Source organism: Hylobates moloch, unplaced genomic scaffold (assembly GCF_009828535.3).
Source record: "Hylobates moloch isolate HMO894 unplaced genomic scaffold, HMol_V3 SCAFFOLD_12, whole genome shotgun sequence".
Lineage (NCBI taxonomy): Eukaryota > Metazoa > Chordata > Mammalia > Primates > Hylobatidae > Hylobates > Hylobates moloch.
In genome coordinates, this window is record NW_026652287.1 from 104,981,474 (window position 1) to 104,987,281 (window position 5,808).

Sequence of the window (5,808 nt, forward strand, 5' to 3'; positions counted from 1 at the left end):
TGTCGAAAGAAAGAAAGAAAGAAAAGAAAGAAAACCTATCTGTCTCTTTACAAAAAGTGAATCCTGAATCCAGACTCGTGATTTGCCACGTATCTGATCCACTAACCCTCACGTGGATTATAGCAGAAGTCTTATCTCTGACCTTTCTTCCTCTTCCCTCAACCCATAGTGTGTGCACCAAGGTCCAACCAGATGAAGCCTGTAGCCAGATAGAACTGTGGTAATATCACCTCCTGACTTTGATCCATTTTATCTCTAAGCATTTCACAACCTGGTAGCAAATCCTGGGTTAACCTTCCAAGGGTGTTTACATTGGTTGACAGAAATGGGCATACTTGCATATAACCTTCCATGGCCTTAGTATCCTGCGTTTAGAGATTCTCCAGGGTCCTCGGATCAAAGGACTGAAAAAATGGCACTTAAGAGTCCCAGGACACCACAAGCTAGAGAACCTGTGGATGGGGTCTGGACCAATGAGGGGACTGTACACCCTCCACTTTCCTGTGTGGGTTCCCTAAGTGCTTCTGCAGCCAGGAGTGCCTGAGGGGAGAGGCAGACATTACAAATATGTCACGGGATCTGATAAGCTCACGCCTCCCTGAAACCTTTCCTGTCCCTGGAACTTTGTTCCCAACAGGTTCCATTCTCCTGGCTCCATCCGTCTCCAGGCCATTGCCTGTGCCCCTCCCTGTGCCTGTTGCTCTCCCCACCGCATCCCACGGGTGTCAGAAACAGTTGAAACCGGCTTTGCAAAATTATAACTGAGGAAATTATGACAGTGAAAGAAATCAGACCTAACTGACTCCATCTTGCTTCCAATCTTTCAGCTGTCCTTGTTCATGCCTGGGCACAGGCTGAATTAACTTAGGGAAGGAATTCAGTTCATGGTTTCACTCTGAAACAAAATTGATAATAGCCCTTTCCTGAAAAGACACCCTTCTTGCCTGGAGACCAGCCTGCCTTTGCAGGACTAACAAATTAGCTACAAGATTAGAAATTACCGTTTACGGGTCATGCAGCTTCTGGCTCCAAGAGTCTGAACCTCCCCAAGTTGCTCCTGAAGATAATGTTACGACTATAAAACCTAAGATCAGTTCTTGGGGTATTTTGCAGATCCAGCACTGGATGGATCAGCTGACAACACACAGACCGGTAATCTGGGTCAATCAGTTCTGCCATCCCACCCAGAACAGAAAACAGCATGAAAAACTCACTTTAACTCCCTGTGAATCCATCTCCAACCTGACGGATCAGCACTCCCCAGTTCCCAACCCTTACCGCCAAATTAATTTTGAAAACTCTGATCCCGGAACGCTCGAGGAGACTGATTTGAATAATAATAAAACTTCTGTCTCTCGAACAGCCGGACGGCTCTGCGTGAATTACTATTTCTCCATCGCAATTCCCCAGTCTTCATAAATCGGCTCTGTCTAGGCAGCTGGCAAGGTGAACCCATCAGACGGTTACACAAGGACCCCTCCTGCGAGCGCCTCAGTGTCCCTACTCCGGGTACCGGCTACAGACCCGTGAGCAGGAGCCGCTCCCTCGCTGGTTTAGGAGCTGGGTGACGATGGGGTGACCTGAGGACATAGAAGGCGCCACAGTTACCTGAGTTGGGTGCCTCGGCGCAGCCGCTGCCATCGGACTACTTGGGGAAGCACGGCCCGGGAGCAGTGGTCGCCGTCACGGGGCTGCAGAGCCGCCTCTGGGCACCGAAGACGATTCCTCTCCAGCTTCTAGGTTCAGTCACCGCGGTCCCACCCAGCACTCAGGGGCCACAGACTGGGGAAACACCCGCATCACCGATACATAGCCGCTACTAGAGACCCCAGAAGTCTCGGCCTTCCGTTACGTGCACTCGTGGAAATGCCTTCGTTCCGAGTTCTCATTGGCTCTGACCGGCTGTCGTTTAACGCAGAGCTTCCTGGGTAATGTAGTTCCCCACTTTCCAGGACGCTAAAGAGGGTGATACCGACAATCCGTCTGCAGGAAAAGCCGGCCGTCAGGTCAGGGGCTCTCCTTAAAAAGCACACCCGGCCGGGCGCGGTGGCTCACGCCTGTACTCTCAGCACTTTGGGAGGCAGAGGTGGGCGGATCACGAGGTCAGGAGATGGAGACCATGCTGGCTAACACGGTGAAACCTCGTGTCTACTAAAATTTAAAAAAAAAAGTGAGCTGGGCGTGGTGGCGGGCGCCTATTGTCACAGCTACTCCGGAGGCTGAGGCTGGAGGAGAATGACGTGAACCTGGGAGGCGGAGCTTGCAGTGAGCCAGGATCGCGCCACTGCACTCCAGCCTGGGCGACAGAGCGAGACTCTGTCTCAAAAAAAAAAAGGGGGGCCTTTCTAGGGCAGAGGACGGGTGTCACCTAGCCTTAGAAGCGGTATTGAGATTCCTGGAGACTAGTGTCTGTAACTAATCACTCAAGAATTTGGAAAAATACTACTTCAGATTTTGGGGAGCTCAAGGTAAATAATAGGGAGTTCAAGCTAAAATTATTACTTAGGATTCTCCCAAAGGCTAAAAATGCAAATTACCACACCCTTTGAAACAGTCGTTCAGTCGCAAAATACCTGCACTGGAAGCAGAGGCTGATAAACTTTATTATGTTATAATGTTTCTGAAGGCCCTCAGAAGCATTAGAGTCCCTAAGGCAAATCAAGGACGTTAGAGATGTGCTCCCCTAAAGCAGGAGTGCAAAGCTGAATCTCTGTGATTCCTACAGAAAACAACTCTTCTGCTGATAGAATCTGTGAAAGGAAAATCTTGTGGCCTCAAAATTACTAAGCTAAAGGGAAAAGTCAAGCTGGGAACTGCTCAGGGCAAACTTGCGTCCCATTCTATTCAAAGTCTTCCCTCCCCTCACTGAGATAGATGCCTATTCTGGTTGCCTCCTTTGGAAGGACTTATCAGAAACTAAAAAGAATGCAACTATTTGTCTCTCTACCTGTCTACCTGTGACCTGGAAGTCCCCTCCCTGCTTCGAGTTGTTCCCGCCTTTCTGGTCGGAACCAATGTACTTCTTACATATATTCACTGATATCTCATGTCTCCCTCAAAGGTATAAAACCAACTCTAGCGGTCCAGCCGCAGGGGTTATTCGGGGATGCACCGAGAAGTAGTGAGGAGAATGATGAAAGAAAGACACAGAGAAGTGGGATTAGGAGGGACGGTCCCCTGATAGGGAAGCGACCCAAGCTCTGGTTTATTCAGTGCTTTTATACATGCCAGGGGTCAAAAGTCCACACAATAATTGTTTTTGTCTTCAATTGATGCGGCCTCCGCAGTCTGTCCTGTGCTAACCATTAACTATGAAAAGCCATTCACAGCACTTCACTGATCTGGTAAGAACAGGAAGCTACCCATAACAGGATCTTCAGTGGTCAGGTCTTTGCCATGCCACCTACTTCCCTGTCTGCAGGCTTTGCCAATGCATGGGAATGTGAATTTGGCTCCCCACAACCAACCTGTACCCCAACCACCATGGGCACATGTCATCACGACTTCCTGAGGCTGTGTCACGGGCATGTGTCCTCAACTTTGGCAAAATAAACTTTTTTTTTTATGAGACGGAGTCTCGCTCTTTGGTCAGGCTGGAGTGCAGTGGCGCGATCTCGGCTCACTGCAACCTCTGCCTCCCGGGTTCAAGTGATTCTCCTGCCTTAGCCTCCCCAGTAGCTGGGAGTACAGGCACGTGGCACCACGCCAATTTTTGTAGTTTTAGTACAGACGGGGGTTTCACCTTGTTCAGGATGGTCTCGATCTCCCTTGTGATCCGCCTGCCTTGCCCTCCAATGTGTTGGGGTTACAGGCGTGAGCCACCATGCCTGGCCAGCAAAATAAAACTTTTAAAATTAACGGAGACCTGTCTCAAATTTGGGGGGTTCACAAATCATTGTAGCATTCAATTAATTGAACAACGCCTTTTCCCACTTAGTATCCTTTACTTGATATTCTCATATTCAACTCCTTTTAGTAATTTGACATCAGTCTTGTAAAGAATAAGGCTGAGCACGGTGGCTCACGCCTGTAATCCTTGCACTTTGGGAGGCCGAGGCAGGCGGATCACCAGGTCAGGAGATCGAGACCATCCTGGCTAACACAGTGAAACCCAGTCTCTACTAAAAATCAAAAAAAAAAATTAGCCAGGTGTGGTGACACACACCTGTAGTCCCAGCTACTCGGGAGGCTGAGGCAGGAGAATCGCTTGAACGCGGGAGGCAGAGGTTGCTGTGAGCCGAGATCGCGCCATTGCACTGCAGCCTGGCAACAGAGCGAGACTCTCTCTCAAAGAAACAAAAAACGATAAAATAAATGGTATCTTGGTAGTGGTGATGAATACAGTCTGTAAAAAGTACAGGTTCCTCTTCAAAGACTTTCCTCCCATCTAATTAGGAATAAATAGTAACTTCTCTTAGAAGCAAAATTTATTCAAAGACCTGTGCTAACATTCTTAAATATCTGCTAGCCATAATAAAGAAAATCTATGTACTTTATGTTCTTAGCTCCCACAATTTAGCCTAAATATTTGCCCTGGCATGTTTATACTGGTCCAAGCAAGCATTGTCATAGCCTGTTCCTCTTCCTTGTTTGAAGGTGTTTTTGCCTTTCTTAGCATTCCACAAGTTAATTCCTCCTTCGTTTTCCTCCTGCCTTTGCCTCTAAGTTCTAAGTTGCTAGCCAATCAGGACAAATACAGAATGTGAATTTCTATTTAGCCAGTGGAAACCAGCCATAGCAGTAAGGTGGATGCATCAGGTTATAAATGACCCTGTCTCCTTTGTTCAGTGTACTCTCACGGCAAAACTGCTGGCGAGTGTAGCGTTTCTGCAGAAAGTAAAAATGGCCTTGCTGAGGAAATTAAATTTATGTTCAAGTGCTATTTCTTTACGGCACCAAGGAACAAGCATTTCGAACAGTCCTTAAAGTTGGTGCTCTCCATCTGGTCATACTGGGCATTTGTAAAAGCCATGAGTTCATGTCATTTATGGGAAGTGATTATCGTTGATTTATCTTAAGAGAGGAGGGAGTGTTCTGCATGAAAAATTAATATTACATGAGAGAAACAGTTGTAAATTGCAAGATACAAAAGCCTGTTAATACTGACTAGGTAGGCTGGGCGTGGTGGCTCATGCCTGTAATCCCAGCACTTTGGGAGGCTGAGGTGGGCAGATCATGAGGTCAGGAGATCGAGACCATCCTGGCTAAGATGGTGAAACCCCGTCATTACTAAAAATACAAAAAATTAGCCGGGCGTGGTGGCAGGTGCCTGTAGTCCCAGCTACTTGGGAGGCTGAGGCAGCAGAAGCACGTGAACCCAGGAGGCGGAGCTTGGAGTTAGCAGAGATCGCACCACTGCACTCCAGCCTAGGCATCTCAAAAAAAAAAAAAAATTAGCCTGGCGTGGTGGCACGTGCCTGTAGTCCCAGCTACTTGGGAGGCTGAGACAGAAGAACTACTTGAACCCAGGAGGCAGAGGTTGTAGTGAGCCTAGATCGTGCCATTGCACTACAGCTTGGGCGACAGAGCAAGACTCCGTCTCTCCACGCCCCCCAAAAAATATAAAAAGCAAAAAACAAGAAAACACTGACTAGGTAATTACTAAACAGTTTTGACAGAAGTGGGTCTATGGAAACATCAGTAGATGGTGAAAAAACTTAGGACCTCAGAAAAATGTTAGCACCGATGTCCAAGAGATTAAATTATGCTCAGCACATAATTGGAATGGTCAGTCTGATGGTTTTGGCTTCAAAATGAGATTCTTCTTCTTCTTCTTTTTTTTTTTTTTGAGACAGAGTCTCACTCTGT